The sequence below is a fragment of the Rousettus aegyptiacus genome, unplaced genomic scaffold (genome assembly GCF_014176215.1).
Source record: "Rousettus aegyptiacus isolate mRouAeg1 unplaced genomic scaffold, mRouAeg1.p scaffold_m13_p_13, whole genome shotgun sequence".
Classification (NCBI taxonomy): Eukaryota; Metazoa; Chordata; class Mammalia; order Chiroptera; family Pteropodidae; genus Rousettus; species Rousettus aegyptiacus.
This window is the reverse complement of record NW_023416288.1, coordinates 58,656,922-58,671,366: the sequence shown is the minus strand read 5'-3', so window position 1 is coordinate 58,671,366 and position 14,445 is coordinate 58,656,922. Positions and strand designations below refer to the sequence as shown.

General features: G+C 41.6%; 1 long non-coding RNA gene across 2 annotated transcripts in view; it reads left to right on the top strand.

Annotated features, from left to right (window-relative positions):
* The window catches only part of LOC118610773, a 33,285-nt gene that overhangs the window by 12,979 nt on the left and 5,861 nt on the right, over positions 1–14,445 (top strand). For both annotated transcript variants that reach the window (XR_004954047.1, XR_004954046.1), the window contains 2 exons: positions 8,756–8,890; positions 9,762–10,132. This is a non-coding gene — a long non-coding RNA (uncharacterized LOC118610773). The remainder of the gene's footprint in view (positions 1–8,755; positions 8,891–9,761; positions 10,133–14,445) is intronic.

Below are 14,445 nucleotides of genomic sequence, written 5' to 3'. Positions count from 1 at the left end.
GCACACACATATGTATGTGTGTGTGAGAGAGAGTTTGTGTTTATATCTGTCTCTCCCTGAGTGGGATGAAATAATTATGCTTATAATAAGAAATATATCAAGATAATATTGATGAGTCCGACCAGAATGGGGCACCTGCCCAGAAAACAAAGGCCACGTGTGAAACACCCTCTCATAAAGTCATGCAAAGACAAGAAAAGTGGTAATAATTATTTGTCACCTTTTATGGTGCTAAAAGTTACTGGATATACTTCATGCCATAAAAATTTGCAAAATAGTTCTACGATGCCTGCCAAGTTACAATGGTATTTTGAAGCAGAGTATAGTGAGAATAGAAATAAAGCTATTGACATCTTACCTCGTACAGTCTTAAGATGACCGTTCCTAGAAAACGGAAAACAAACTAAAATTAAATCTGACAATGAAAATTCACATGCGGAATCATTCAAAGAGGTGCATTCTATGAGAGAGGATGGAATGTTCCATCAGGGAAAATACTGTTAAATGTTCTTTTACTGACAATACAAGTGGCTACTTAAAAAATTTAACCATTACTTTTGTCCGATGAGAATATAGTGCACAATGCAAGAGGTATCACCCAATGAGCTTGACAAATTAATTCAAAGGCTGTAATTTTGTGAAATCTTTATAGATCTAGTGGATGAGACTCTGCTTTGCTTACCTTTTTGTATTATAAGTTCACTCAGAAAAAAACATGAGAAAGATTTGCTTTCTAAAACTTTTGACATGCGCACGACAGAAAAAATTTTTAGGTGTTTAGATCGGTTTTTAACACACCATCAAAGAAATTGTCAAAAATATAAGCTAGCTGTGTGGACAGAATGAAGACAATGTCAGGGGAAAATAATTCATAAAGAACAGTCTATTTTAAAATAATTACTGAAGTTAATTTAGCGTTCCCTATATGTTGACTAGATGTGTACTAGCTATTATTAATAAGATAATAGCTCCTTTTAGAACTACATTGAGTAATGCCATAAAAATCATCAATTTTACTAAGAAACAGTATTTACATTGTACACTTTGATGTTTTATATGAACGATATGAATAATGAGTCCTAGAATTTACTTTTTCACACTGAAGATCAATGCCAAATGAGGTAAATCATTGGTGTTTGTTTGTTTTATTCTTGTTGGTAAAGAAACTCCGTTACCACATTATCTCTCAAAATAACAACATTAAACCACTGTAGTTTTGAAAATATATCTATAATAGACTTTTTTTGGAACAGTTTCAGGTTTATAGAAAAACTGAGCAGAGGTATAGAGTTTTCATATACCCTTTCCCCCAACACACAACACACACACACACACACACACACACACACACACACACACAGAGTTTCTCTTAGTGTTAGAACTGATGAACCAGTATTGATACACTATCATTAATTAAAGTCCATAGTTTACATCAGGATTCACTCTTGTGTTGTATAGTTCTATAGGTTTTGACAAATGTGTAATGTCGTGTGTTCATTATTACAGTGTCATGCAGAATAGTGTCACCACTAAGGACTACTTTAGTTTTAATAACCTGAAAGAGCCCACTTGGGAAATCAAAGTAACCTTGTTACCTTGCTCACAACTGCAGATAAAGCACCAGCAACTAGGAAAGAGTTTTCAAAGCACTGGGTTGTTTTGCTGGGGTCAGGCTTTGTCATTGTTCCATCTTTATATGTTTGTTTTGTGTAGGCATCGCTGGCTTTGCATGTGTGCCGAAGGGCACTGTTAAGGACCTGATCTGGTATGACAAAGTGACAGCAACCACCAGTTACCTTGGCTGGCTCTAGGGGAATGAATTCTATAAGGTACTGGCTCCTAACATGTTCAGAATCAATAACAAAAGATACCTGCAGTAGGTTTTTGTTTCCTTGTCTTTATCTCTGTTCCAATCTAGTTATATTTTGAGCTACACAGAACCTTGAAAATCGTAAGGTTTTTCTGTTTGTTTTTAACCTCCATGGTATGGTTTTAGCACGTAGCCCTAGTATTGCCCACCATATTTCATTTGGTTCAGGCTCACACTTTGTTCACTGACATTCTGCAAACATTCATCAGTGATGATGGCGGCATCCTGGTGAGCCCCCAGGTTCTTTGTTTCCTTGTGGAGCATGGTTGAAATAACTTGGGAAAGTTTCTCTTCTTCAGGGGGCTGAGAAAGAATGATGAATGGGTCCCTTGTTCTGATGCATCATTCTGTCTCCTACACGGGGAGAAAACTGACAGACAGCTGTAAATCTCTGTGTTTTCATGAGCCCCGCCTTAGTCTCCAGCAAGATAACTCGCTGTTGTTGAAAGCATGTGCCAGCGAGGTGAAGCAGAGTTTCATATTATTCATTAGGCTTGAGTCCTCATTAGTAACTTCTTTATAAAATAAACACTAGCCTCTGCAGAAACGGGGAACAAGAGCGCACTTCATACCAAGTACAATGATAAATGTCTCCTGTGGCCCTAGATTTCAACTCTTAACATCTGTGATCTCCCCGTCTCCATGGCAACATAAAGTCAATAATAAAAATAGTTCAAATCCAGGAAAAGCACAGCGGGAAATGTCTGTCCTGAAAGAAAACAAGCGCTTGACATACTCTCACATATCAGCCAGAGGACCCACGTGAAACTTAACAGTTGATCGATAGGAAAATAACAGCGAGTGGATAATGCAGAGTGTGAAAGCGAGCAGACACAAAACGTCAGCTTGTTTGAAGGAGTGTTATCTGCTTTCAATAGGAGGCCTGAAGGGAACATTGCTTCTTATATATTCATGGGCTTGTACAGTATGTATTTTACATTTTGTACAAATGTGTTTTGAATTATAAGCCTGTTGTGTTACACTATATTTAAAGGGAACCATAGATTATAAAAGTAACAGTGTCAAGAGTTGGAAACTGCTGATTTAGTTTCTGCCACATAGCTTCTTAGCAAAGCTGCGGTCTACCTAATAGACCTCCTGGGCCTCCTTCCCTACCTGTACCCCAACGACCCTGGGGACTCCTCCTGTGCCGCCACCCACCACTGGAGGGAGGCAAGTGATGCGTTTGGGAGACTCCACCTCCCCCACAGCTGTCGTGAGGGCAGCCAAGCAGCCCTCTGGGAGAAAGAATGTGCCTTCAAGGGCATGAGAAAGCCCTCGGGGACAGGGTATTTTCAAGAATGGGGATTTTGAGTTAATTTGATTTTCTAGTTAACTGTACTGACTAACACTGTGACTTTGGGCCTTTCAATTCACCGAGCCTGGTTTAGCTCATGTGCAAAAATAGGGAAAGGGACCACACGACCCTGGCATCCCTGCCAGTCCTTGAATCCTACAATTCTATGAATTGAACACAAAGCATGATTTTGTTTCAGCCTTTGTGGATAAAAAAAAAAAAAAAAACTTTGAATTTCTGCGTTTACTGTTTCACTGTAGCAAAAACTGTGCATTGACTACAACCAGATGGCAGTGTGTGTGTGTGTGTGTGTGTGTGTGTGTGTGTGTGTGTGTGTGATAGGCGTGGCTTAGGGGAAAGACTGAGGGGTCTAGAGCCAATCCCAGTGACTAGCTGTGTGACCTCGGGCAGGTTACTCAATCTTTCTTGGCTACAGTGTCTCTGTTCCCATCTACAGGGACAATTGTCCTCACCTTACAGCATTGCTATAGCAGTAATTGTAAGTGATCAAAAATGGTTATAACCGTATTTTTGTGGATTTGGGGGTCAGTTGCTTAAAGAATATTTTCGATCACGTAGGTAAGATTTCCTAATAATGGGACCATTTTTCCAGTGTGATTTATGGAAAGCAACCTCAGTACTTGGTTGCGACAGTTCCATCTGGCACCTAAGTACGTGTGAACCTACGCTCAGGCTCTCCCGTGGGTTTTGCCTTTGAATTTTTAACAGTAGCTTTTTTACTTTGATTGTTTCCATCTTTCTCCTAAAAATAGAGTAGAGCTAAACCATTCTGGCTCATTTAATAGCCTGGAATGGTTAGGTTCTAATAAGTGGAAGTTTTTACCATATGAGTTGTGGACATGTCTTGCCATCTGCTCACAGGTTAAGTGTTCAGATTAAAAGCTAGCCAGAAGTCGATAGCCACAAAGATGGCTTTGGAGCAGATTCTATTTATTGTCTCTTTCTTCCGATTACGTTTCTCTCCATCTCTTTCTTTCTTATCTTTTAAGTACTCTCTTTCTCTTTATTTTTCTTCCCCTAATCTTTCTGATTTTAGTAGTCTGTTCTTTCTAACTCCACACTGTATATTGTGCAGGATTTTGTTTTCCTTACTTTTTAACCACTTTTATTCCATCTCTAGCCTCCTTTACTTTTTATTTTTTACACTTTTACTTCCACTACTCCACAGCATCATTTGGGGAGGGAGCACTTTTTCTGTAGGATAATAAAAGGGCAGGTTGACTTCTCTTTGAATGTGGAGAATCGGAGTTGCAGACAACCACTGGGGCTGAATTTCCAGAGGATGGCTAATGTCAGAGATTTGGCCGTGCAGGATCTAGAAAGATCAGGCTGAGAACTAGCAACTGTCTGGGGTCATAGTGGCTCCAGGGGCAGCAGGATTTAAATAGCCAAGGGAAGAGGGAATTTGAATGACTAAGAGCAGTTGTAAGGATAAGGCGTAGTATTTGATTGAAAAGATGGATCCTGTGTCTGGGCTGCCTCACCTGAAAGTATGGAAAAAATGGCTAAATTGACCTCTGTCCCAGTTTTACCATCTGCAACCCAAACAATAGGATTAAAATACTTGATGTGTTCAAGTCCTTGGCCAAACCCGAACACCAATTGATCTCTAATATTAACTATCACTCCCATCCACATCTGAGTATTATGCCCACCTCTACCAGTTATCAGCTGACTGGTCTTGGACAAATTACTTGACCTTTTCATGTTTTGGTTCCCTCTGTAAAAAGACACAACACCTATATTTTGTCTAATTGTAACAGGGATTAACTGAAATCACATGTGAAGTGCATTCATGATACTTTGAAGTTCCTATGCCATTTCTGCCTCTTAGCCTGAGATTTTAATATTTCAGAAAAGCTTTGTTCACCTTAGGGATTGTTTAGGGTCAGTTTGGCTTAGGGCTCTGCCCTGGTCCTCTTGTCCTGGTGTTAACTGAGTTAGAAATAAGATGATAAACCACCCTCTACTGTACTATACACCACTGCTCTCAGCTCCTTTCAGTCCATCCATACTGGGCTCATTGATGTCTTGAGGTGTCCAGTATGGAAGAAACAGTTAAAAACCGTAGGCTCAAAACCCATTTCCACACCTGGTCTGTTTAGAGCAGTGTTTCTCAAGTGGGTGCAGTTTTGCCTCCTAGGGGGCATGTGATCAGGTCTGGAGACCTTTTGATTATTACAACTTGGGGGTGGTGTGGGGTATGGTGGTGCTACAAAATTTCATTAGTGCTGAGGTGGAGGCACCCTAGTTTAAAAGTAACCAGTCGAACAAATCATTTTGTAAATAGGAGATCCTTTTTGGCTTTGGTACCTTACTATGTATTAAGTCTGAGGAAAAAAAAGTCTGGATAGAGGAGGTATTCAATGGGATCAGAAACCTTTTAAAATTGAGCTGCTGTTGTGAATTCAAAGTATGTTTGCCTTGTGGACAAAGAGATCTGTGGCCTTTTGCATGCCAAAAAAAAATGTGCTCTGGCTTTGCTATGCAGCAGCAAGAGAATCTGTCCATAAAAGGGATGGACTCTGCTGCTCAGAGGGATCCCCTTTGAGGGTTCCCCTCGTGAGCTTAAAAAAATCACTGGGAAAGGAAGGGCAAGGCTGGCCAGCCTTCTGAGTTCCAGCCCCATACCAAGGAGGGTTTAAAGTTGCCTGGAAGTGAGTAAAGAGGCCATGGGGGAAGAGGTAGGACTCCAGCCCTAAAAAGGGGTTGTTGGGAAACCATCTACTCATTTCTTAGATATGAAGATATTAGCCAGTTTAACTGGGAAAGCCCTTTGAAAGGGACCAGGATTTTATTCTTGGGAAGCAGAGAAGAAGGCACCACAGAAGGGAAAGTGCGTGGGGCTCTGAATCAGGAAGACCAGGATTTGAACCTCAGCTCCTCTAGTTGCTGGATGAATCGGTGATTTAGGACAAAGACAGGAAAATAACTAAACTTGCCCCATGCCTACTATATGCCACACTTAATGCTAGTTGTGTATATGCCATGAGATTTCACTTTACAATATGTTATTGAAGTAGCTTGGCTAAATCGTATAGTCAGTAGCTGGTTAAGTCGTCCTAGATTTGTTTGACGCCAAAGCCCATGGTTTTTCCGCTGTGCCACACTATTTCCCCAAATCCTTAGTCTCTTTGAGCCTCAGTTTCCTTGGCGTTCAATGGATGCGGTAGGAGCACCTCAGAGGAGTGTTATGAGGGTGAACTTGGAACAACCTCTGCTCTGTCGTGGGCCCTGACTCTAGGGGGAGCTCAACACTCCGCCTCTCTCCCCTCCTCTGACATGGCCGGTTAGCTTTAAGGACATTGACCAGCCACCTCACCAGTGGGGGGACATCAGTGTCCTAAGATAAAGGCTGAGTGCCCACCCAGGGGGCTGGCTTTTGCTTTCTCTTCTTTTTGTGAAGCCACAGTCAGCTCCCTTTAATTAAGGAGTTCCCTCTCCCTTGGGACTCCCTTTTCTCTTCCACCCCTGAGGATGATGAAATTTGGTGTCTCAGGGCTTACGCCTCAGAATTGGGAAGACCTGTCACCTCGTTCTCATTCATCAGACGCCGACACTGTGGCCGCTGGCCTGACCTGGGCACCTGTGTGGAGAGCCCAGGCTAGCTCCTCAATGGCCTCAAAGCAAGTCTTTCTTTTGCTGGGTGGAGCCTTACCTTACCCTAGTAATTTTGGACCTTGGTGGAGAAATCAACAGAGACAGACCTCTTCAGGCCTCTATCCTATGGAACAAAGGAAGCTTCTGTGGGCTCAGCTGGCTCCCTAAATTTTTTATTGCGTGTGGGATCTGAACCCTGCTGAGAACAGAGTGTTACTTGATCTGGTTTTATAATTTGTACACTTATCTCTCTCAGGGAGGCTTTCGAAAGTAGGTGATTTAGGACAGGATTCAGCTATTCCTCAGTTCCAGACCACATGTTAACATCACCCCATGATTCTGCAGTACCCTGATTTCTAACAGTTGGTGCTTGACAAATGTTACCCCTCTCTTAAACATGAACAGAGCCTGAGAGGTCATACAGTTTAGGGTTTTTTCACTTAGGGTCCCACTTAAATCAACGCTAAAGTGAGCATTTCCTCTCTCATTAGTCAATGGTTCTCTCAAAGTTTTTGGCCAGTAGAATAAAGCATGAGGCAGAAGCAAGATACTTCTCTATGTGGAAGAGAAAGGCATATTTATCGTTACAACATGGTTGCAATATTGGTCAATTTGAATTATGAGGATTTGAAATATTCCAATACATTATTTATAAAGAGAATTTTTTAAAAATGCAAGTTCCCCCCTCTCTTTTTTTCTGGAGGTGGAGATGAGGGGAAACCTCAAGAATAATCTGATCCCAAATCTGGTGGGCTGAGTGAGTGGAAAACCTTAGTTAGGCTGTGTTCTCCATGGCGGCCTAAAATACCTGGGAAACAGCCGTGCCAATGGCTATTGACTATGTCGTGGGAATCTTCTATTGTTTACAAGTTCCAGAGCTTTGTGAGTGAATTTGATGCTGATGGCCTTGGTTTTTGTTTTTTGTTTTTTGTTTTGTTTTGTTTTGTTTTTTTAAAATCCTTTGCTGTTGCTGTTAAGTGAAGATCCTCTTTATGTTGCATAACAATGTCATCCAAATGCCTGTTAAGTGGTAGAGCCAGAGCTTAAAAAGTGTTCTTAGGACTGAAATAGAGGTTGGCATACTTTTTCTGCAAGAACTGGATAGTAAATATATTAAGACTTGCATGCCATACGGTCTCTGTCACCAAAGTATGGGCATAGCCACAGACAACACATAAGTGGAGGAGTGTGACTGTGTCCCAATAAAATTTTACATATGGATACTAAAATTTGAATTTCATATAATTTTCACTTGTCAAAAAAATTCTTGTGGTTTTTTTTTCCCTACTATTTAATGTCAAAACCATTTTTACCTTGTGGGCTGTACAAAAACAGGTGATGAGCCAGATTTAGGCCCTTGAACTAGCAATTAGATGATATAAAAGGCTATTGAGCAAATATTCTTTGTTAGAAATAAAAGTAAGTAACGGTGTTGGTTGATTTATGCAACCTCCACCCACACGTGCACGCGCACGTGCACACACACACACAGATATGCATTTATTCTCATGGGAAGTTGTTTTTAAATTGTTGAGGAGGATGTGACCACAGATTGCTGTTGGGGCCCATAGGCACCATTCAATTAAAAACCAGATCATTTTTCAATTCACTCTGTCTGAAAGGGCAAAAACAGATGATACTATGATGTTTTATAAAAACCTTCATATTAATTGGATACCAGCTACATTACAGAACCAGAGATCTAAAAATATGGTGGCAGAAACAAAGTAGAAATGTATCTCTCTCTATTCAAAAGTCTGCATTGGCAGCGTAGGGCTGGCACCCTTCTACCTTATTTTTTCTGTTAACCTCAATACCCAGCACTTACCTCACACCTCATTATAGCTGCTGCACCTCTTGCCATCACATCTACATTCCAGTTAGCAAGAGGGGAGAAATAGGAAGGGGAGGGCACACTTGGTCATAATATCCATTTAAAAAAAAAAAAAACTGCTTTGTCCTTCCAGCTAGGATGGAATAACAAGAACTGGATCTATCCTTTCACTTAAAACAATAATAACCAAAAGTCAAAAATGTGAAAAAATGGTTTTCAGGATATTGGAAATCAGGTGATGAAGGACAACGATCCCTAAGAAATTGAGGTAAGCTCTACAGTCATCCCAGACCATGGAGCAGGATGGGAAATCCAGTGTTGAGAAAGTGGGGCTGGGAGTTTCATCCCCGGAAGCCCAGGTCGTTAGGGTGCGCAGGGCAGAGCGCTGGAGAAGAGATGCTACACAGAGAACAGTCCCTGGGATCTACAGACGGTTCCCCCACCCCTGGGTCTCCTGTGAGCACTGATGACGACATGTGTGTGAAGAAACTAGCCAAGGCCTGGAAAAGAATCGCCTGGGAATATCAGAAGGAGAATTCTCTATAGCTCACACAAAATCAAGAATAGCTCTTCTTCCCACTATGCAGGATGGAAAACTCTCTAATTCATAGGGCATCAGGGAGAATTCTCAGAGGGTTTTGCCTTTGTAGTGCGGCAAAATGGGCTCTAAATTAAAACACTGCTCTGGTCCCACCTAACAAAGCTTAAAACAAGACCTAAAGAATCAAAGTGTTTCCAAAGATAATAAGATGAATGGTGGCCCAAAGATTTCAAGTCCTCATTTCTGGATCCAATAAACGTTGCTTATTTGGAAAAAGGATCGTTACAGATGTGATTACGTTAAGGATTGAACTGACCCAGAAAAGACCAATAGGATAGAATTAGCATACACCCTTTCTTTAAGATCAGGACCTGCTGCTGCTGTGGATACAGCTAAAATCCAGAGTTCTATCACCAAAAGATGAAATGGAGAACATTGGCGGACAGCTGGCAGTCTCAGCCATGATAGTAAAAAAAAAAAAAAACTTGTCTCACCAGTTGTATTAGTCAGGGTTTTATAGTTGCAAACAACTGAAACAGATGTGGTTGATTTAAACAGAAAAAAAGTATTTAATAAAAGGATATTGTGTATTTCACAGACTTCAGAACCAGGCTTAGACATTGAGCAGGAAGGAACAAATGAGGCCTGGCAGCAACCAGCCAAAATCTTGCTCTGGAGCTGAGCTAGTGAGGATCATGCTGGATGTCACAACTTGCCCTCTGGAGTCATGTGCAGCTGCTGTTCCTCAGCCACAGCCGCCACTAGAAACTCCTCATCGTTGACACCGCCGCTGCCAACCACCAGAAAGGGTTGTCCTGGGCTCTTCCTTGCACCACCAGGCAAAGAAGCCTTCAATGGGCGCATCTGACTGGCAGATCCTCAGCCACACTCTGAGCCCCAACTGCAAGGGACGCTGGGAGAAAGCGTCTTCAGCTTCCACGATGGGAGTTACATTTGCCTCATATCAAGGTATTTAGGAAAAGAAATCTTCTCAAAACTGGAAGAGGGTATAAAACCTAAAAAGTCAAATAATAATAATAATATCAATGGATAATATAATGGATAATAATAATCGACAGAGGTCCATTCCATGAGTTCAGAGTCTCCTGATGTTAGGGAGCTGTGAGTGCAGGTGAAAGATCTCAGCATTGGTGACTCATCTGCTACTCTTCAGGACCCAACTTTGTCACTAATCTAAGTCTGTCTTTACTTTTCATTCTTAATGAATGAATTTTAGTCAGACATATTTGAGATTTGTGAATGATCACTGGGAAGTAAATCATCTAAATCTGTGTTAACTTCCTATTTTTGGTGATTTCTTTTACTAACATTAGTTATTTCATGGACATCCTACTAGCTACCAACCTTCGTATTCAGGAGGGGGAAATTAAATCTAAAAAAAAGAATGACAGGGAGTTTAAAGGACTTTTCTTTCCTTTGTGCTATAATGTTTACTGGAGAGAATGACTTTGGCTCTGTTTTAGTACTGACCGGCTTGCTTCTTGGATTAATTCTTTGACCTAACAATTCTTAAGCAATCACCCCATTCTCCGTGACTGACAGGAAGCATTAGATAAGGGAATACCTGACCAGAAGGACCAGTATTTTGGACGGCTGCATTGGTATGATTTAGGAGTGATGGGAAGATCTCTATGTTGTCCCAATAATTCTATCCTTTGAAGTTCATTCCTTGGACCACTTCCATTAGGCTCTCATTAAAATACAAGAATCACAGACAACACATACACTTTTAATGCCTTTGAGGAATTTTTCAGGTAATAACTAACACTTATTTGGCACCACAGAGTGCTTCATGCACAATTTAACTCTGTTCCCCACAAATGCCTCACCACAGGGGTATTATTTTTACTCCTTTTCTACAGATGAAGAAAGCGAGGGACAGAGAAGTGAAATAAGTTGTCCAAGGTCATTCAGCTAGTAAATGGCAGAGCTGGGATGCAAACCCTGAGTCAGTCTCCAACACCCACCTGTTTAGCCTCTCACCTAGGAAACAGAAACAGGGCAGCTAAGTGATAATTAAGGGAAGAGGGGAGCCCTGGTCCAGGATTGGCACAAAGCTCATGGAGGGCAGGCCTGTGTCCATGTGGGAACTCTGCAAGGGGACCGTCAGAAAGATCGGAGGGCTTTCATAGCACCAAGCACCCCTTGGCCAAGGGCCTTCCTTCTTCCTGGCCGGTGGACTTCAGCTGTCTGGTGCAGACTGGCTCTGAAGGAGTCCTTTCATACTTAACAGAACTGGCAGACTCTGTCTGCCTCCTTGGTACAGGGACAAGGTGGGAAAGGGGACAACATTTAGGGGAGCTGTGAGTGATACCTATGGAGATATGGAAAATGATTTGCTGCCTATTGGAAACGTGCATATCAGCGAGGCAAGCTCCCGTGAGAAGGAATGAAAGCTGTTGGTAACATTGCTAAATCTAGACGAAGGGATGTCTGGAGTTCCACAGAGGCAGTGAGCCCCAGTATCGCGGGCTCCATGGCCTCTAAGCCCCAGAGTCCTTTAGCTCAAGAGAGAGAGCTTCTCAAAGCACCATGCAAGCAGAAATATTCACAGACTTGAAGCCATGGAGATGCTGTTGCTTCTGCTTCTGCTGGGGGAATTTACTAGCCCTGAAGTGAATTATGAGTTTGTGTGAAAGGGGCAGCGCTCCAGAACAGGCCAGAAAAGGCCAGAATCCAAACCAGGATTCAGTTTCCGTCCCGATTCTCTGTCTCTCTGTCCCTGTCTTCTTCCCTCCCTTCCTCTCTCTTTCTCACAGCATCCATGGTGTCTGGCTGTAGATATAAATCAAAAACACCAGAAACATTAGAAGATAAGTAACGAGAACTAAAACGAAACAGCGCCGAGCAATCCTTCAGTTTTCCCACCCAGACTGGGCAATTGTGGAGAAAAAACAGGAAAGCGTCTGTCAAATCCATCGTGCAATGACTCCCACTTCCCAATTCTTTCATCATCAAAAGAGTGTCAGGTATTATCAGCAGGAATACAAGTAGTAATGCGAGCATTGCGTGTGATTTAAGCTTTTTTAAAAACCCAGACTTGTGGCACTTAGGCCGATAACAGATCATATCTCAAAAATGCCTTCTATCTGGCATCCTGTCTTATGAAGAAACACAGAAACCAGCAGTGTGGATTAGCTTATTTATACATTTTTTTTTTTAGCTTTATTCATCTTTTAGAATTAAAAAATAAATAAATAAAATGATGGTTAATATCATAACTAGGAACAACACGATTTATAAAGTAGCAACGTAGAAGGTAATTTTAGGATTAACATAAACTTGGCTTTCATGATTCATAAGATTTTATACGTGGGGACAGTGGGAGAGGGCATGAAGGTAGTGCTAGAGTGGGGAGACTTCCAGGTTTAGATTGCACAGATCCACCCCCCCCCCCCAAAAAAGGCAACCCCCACCCACATATCCCACCTCACTACTCATCCACTGTCAGCTCCAGGATTTGGTCTGCCTCATTAGTCTTCCCCGCATCCGTTCTGCCCACCCTGGACTGCTCTGGTTCTGATTCTACTTCTCCATCTTCTACCCATTCCTCTGACAGCCTCCTCCTCCACTGCTAACCTGCCGTACGAGTCTCTTGACTAGAGTTCCTCATACCTTCCCTGAAGCTTTCCTCTGATCATTTCATGGACTCTCTCTTATGCGACGCCCTCACTTTAGCTTCGCCACTGGATCTTGCTCCCTGACCGTCCTCATGCTTAAGTCTCTCCTACCCAAAGCAGCCAACTACCTAAAGAAAACCGAATCCACAAACACACATATAAAAACCCTTTCCCTCCAGTCTTCTAATCCCCTAAAGCAAATGTTCCACTCTTTGCATCACAAAACTTATGTAAAAAGTCACCTTCCTCAACTGCTTTGTTTCTGACACTACCCACTCCCTTCTTAATCCTGCAGCCTAGCTCCAGCTCTTACAGCTCCATAATAATTTTTTAAAGGTCAATAGCCAGCCCATTACCACATGCCGTGCTTAGTTTATTCTCATTTTGCTTAATCATTTTATGTGATTGACCCTCTTTTCCCACTCCTAACCAGCCCCCACTCCTGAGAAATTCTCACCTCCTTTGTCTTCCCTGATAATAAATACACCTCTCTTATTCTCCCCGTTATTCCTACGTCTCCTCTTCTTTTCCAGCTTCAAATATAAGTTTTCCCCGAGAATCTGCCCTTGACCCTCTTCTCCATATGTTCTTCTATGCGTTCTCCTGGTAAACTCATTTGGTCTCGTGGCCTTAATTCTTCCTTCTTCGTGACTCGTTTCTGCAATCTACTCTCTATTTCTAAGTCTCTTGGCCCCACTTTGGCTTTACCACATCCTTGCTGGAAGTTTCCATCCATCTGTCCTGCCGGTGTGTTGATCTTAATGGGTTCAACACCAAATTCATCCTTTTCTCTCTTGAACATTTATTTCTTCCAAATTCTGTACCATCAAGATCTTTGCAATTGCATCAGCTCAAGACATGAACAGAATTTTTTACGATTTAAATTAGTTTCAAGTATACAGTATATTGGTTAGACATCTATATAGTTTATAAAACAATCCCCCCAGATTGCTCCCTCTCTCCCCTGAACGTCCCTATGCCATGCTCCCCATCCTTGTGACCATCCATCAGCTACTAATTTGTACTTCTTTAGCCCTTCACTCCATTCTCCCAGTTCCTCAAACCCCCCTCCCCTCTGTCCACAACCAAATTGTCCACTACATTTGTGAGTCTGTTTTTGATTAGTTTGTTCTTTTTATTCCTTAGATTCCGCATGTAAGTGAAATCACATTGTGTTTATCTTTCTCTATCTGACTTAAATACCTTCTAGGTCCATCAGAGCAGTATCTTTTTCCATCCCCTTTCTTTTAGTTTGTGTGTGTCTTTTAATCTGAAGTGAGTCTCTGGTAGTCAGCATGTAGGTATCTTGTTTTCTTATTCTTTTATCCACTCTATCTTTTAGTTGGAGGACTTACTTCTTTCCCATTTGAGATACTTATTGATAGGAATGTAGTTGTTACAACTCTTTATTCCTTTTTTTTTTTTTTTTTGATACGTTTTTTCTTCTTAAAGAAATCCCTCCAACATTTCCTGTAATTCTGGCTTAGTGGTGATAAATTCATTTAGTTTATTTTTGTCTGGGAACCTCTTTATCTGTTCTTCAACAATAGATGATAGCTTTGCTGGATAAAGTATTCTTGGTTGTAGATCCTGGGTTTTCATTATGTCGAATATTTTATGCCAAGCCCTTCTGTCCTGCAT